The following is a 2,652-nucleotide window of genomic DNA, read 5'->3' as shown; positions in this document are numbered from 1 at the left end:
GGACCCCAACAGCCGTGAGTGATCGAGGTGATGGTGTACTTTTGTGTGGACATACATACATCCTACTCTCACTGCTGTAAAAAGTTAGCCTACTGTATACAAATGAACTTGGTATTAAAATGAACATGGCTTCAGTGTAACACGTAATCAATATGCTAGGTACTAAAGACAAAGATGTTCAAAAACAACAGAGAGTCATATGTTTAGGTTTCTGCCAGATACATCTGCCAGACAATGTTCCCAACTAGCTGAATCCAGGGTCCAGCTGAGCTAGGCTTGCCTAGTCTGGTTTTCAACTACATTTAAGTTCCCTGTTATAGGCGAACTTTTGCACACAAAAAAAAAATTCCCAAATTCCCGAGCTTAACTTCCCATGGAAAGTTCCGAAATTTTTTCGCCCCTTTGCAACTCTATTCACAACACTATAATTTTGCTTCTGCAGCATAGTTCTGTGGTACACATACATTGCTCTTGGTATATCTTTGCTAGAAACATTATCAAAAAAGACTATGAAATTCATGCAAGGACTCTGCTGGTAATAAATATATCATTCAGCCAAATTACAAGCAAGTGAAGCAAAGTTCTGTGTTCTGTTAATTTTTAATTAATTCAGGCATCAGTGATTCAAGAGTGAATTGGGCGAGGCGAACAGAAAAGGTTGGGAAAAGTTTTGAGAAACAAATTTCACCCAGCAACAGCCAATCCAGTCGTAATCTTCAACGCTTTGAAAATTGCGGGGCTAAGGGAGTGTTTCCCTTCCCTTGCATGTACTTTGGCCGTTAAGTTTCACCAATTCCAAATATTGAGCAGTTTGGGACACTGTGTTGCACATATTCTATACTGTCCTGACTGGTCAGAAGTTGAACTTAGCATCTAGGTGATATTTCTAATAGAAGCTCTGTCAACATGTTGCCATTTTCTCAAGCTCTCAATTCAGATATGAACATCTGATGATGGGTCCTGAGATGACTCTCCTTGCTTTCCTTAGGGTGCCAATGCTGATTTGAATAGCAACTTCTCAGAAAGTGTCAGCCTAGTCAGGAAATACTGATACCAGACCCATTATTCTATTATTGACCAGATGTTTGACCACAGCCAATTTTGACCACAAGGCTGTTTTACTCTTCCATATTACTGTACTTGCAGTGTTTTGAAGTTGCCTTCCAACATTAGCCAGCAATCTCCAATCCCATGCTTTGCCCCATTTGCCAATACTTGGTGCCTGGTGTCCACTTTTCTGCCCCTCTCGTACCAAAGAAAAATGCCCTTATAATTGAAGAAGCCCTCGCACCCATTAAGATGCAGTGAGATGGTGCATCCAGCCAGGATTCCAATCCCCAAATTCTGCCAGGATGTGGTTACTTGTGTTAAGGCACAACTGAATGTCCTCCACATATGTGTTGACTAACGCTGAAATCTTGTCATGGACCTGAACGTAACTGAATGCCTTCCACAACAGACTATGGCACCGATCCAAAGGCATGAGCAAAGTCCAAAAAATACCACACAGAGGTATCTGCCTTCTGTGCTTACGGTCTGAATATGATGCCAAATCATGCTAATATGTTCCAAACATCCGGAAAATCTTTTTCTTTTAAGTGAATAAAGACTTCACAAACTTAAATTGATTCTTGTACAATGCAGTCCTAGCTTGTTCTTTCTTCTTCCTTTTTTGTTTGAGGAGATCGGCCCTTCTTAGCATAGCCAGTCTACTCTTCACCTCTGCCTGCAGTACACCAACACCTTCTCTCTGTTCATCATCTACTCTTCACCTCTGCCTGCAGTACACCAACACCTTCTCTCTGTTCATCATCTGCTCATTTCCACTGCTTCTTCCTGTCTTGAATCAGCCTTTCTATTTCAACCTGTTGTCTTGACTTGGTTTCCTTCCTAGCTTTCTGACAAACTCCACATCCTACCATAATTACAGACCTCACCCATGAAATTCAATTCTCTCCGCTGTAACCTTCAATCCTTGTTCCTGAAAATGGAACCTGTACATTGTACAGCGCTTTGGACAAAAGCGTCTGCTAAATGACTAAATGTAAATGTAAATGTGGGGCCCCTATACTCTTTCACCCAGGCATTTCAATAGCTAATAGTAGCATTTAAACAGAGTTACAGAAATGTTCAGACTAAATACTACACTAACAGTACACTGATATTCTGTGCTTACATGTGCCCTGCTTGGAAGGTGGAAGTGTGATCTTAAGTTCATATCACAAGAGAATTCAGACTCACACATTTATCATACAAGGCAAACTTGCTTTGATAAAATCTACAGAGCTTTGTTAGGTTGAGAACAAGTTGAGAATTATGAAACTTGCTAATAATCTGTTTCAGTCTGTCCCTTTGTTTTGTTAAAAATGTTATCAAAATACATTTAAAAAGGCCCATATTCCCTATGTGGATTACTGATTTAGCCTAATTCCATTGCCAATGATTTGATATGTACAGTTTTCCAGACCAGTTTAGGCCTTTTGTTTGAAGAACCAAATTCACCAGCCGTTGAAGTATAGAAACAAAGCTCCGGACTGGAGACTATTCATTTCAATTTTAAACTTATTCCATGTTTTTGGAATACCTTTTCAACAATCCCAAATGAGTGTAATGTTCAGGTCTCCACGAACGTCTGGCTGTGTAGTGTAAGTA

Source organism: Clupea harengus, chromosome 14 (assembly GCF_900700415.2).
Source record: "Clupea harengus chromosome 14, Ch_v2.0.2, whole genome shotgun sequence".
Taxonomy (NCBI): Eukaryota; Metazoa; Chordata; class Actinopteri; order Clupeiformes; family Clupeidae; genus Clupea; species Clupea harengus.
This window is presented reverse-complemented; position numbering follows the sequence as displayed.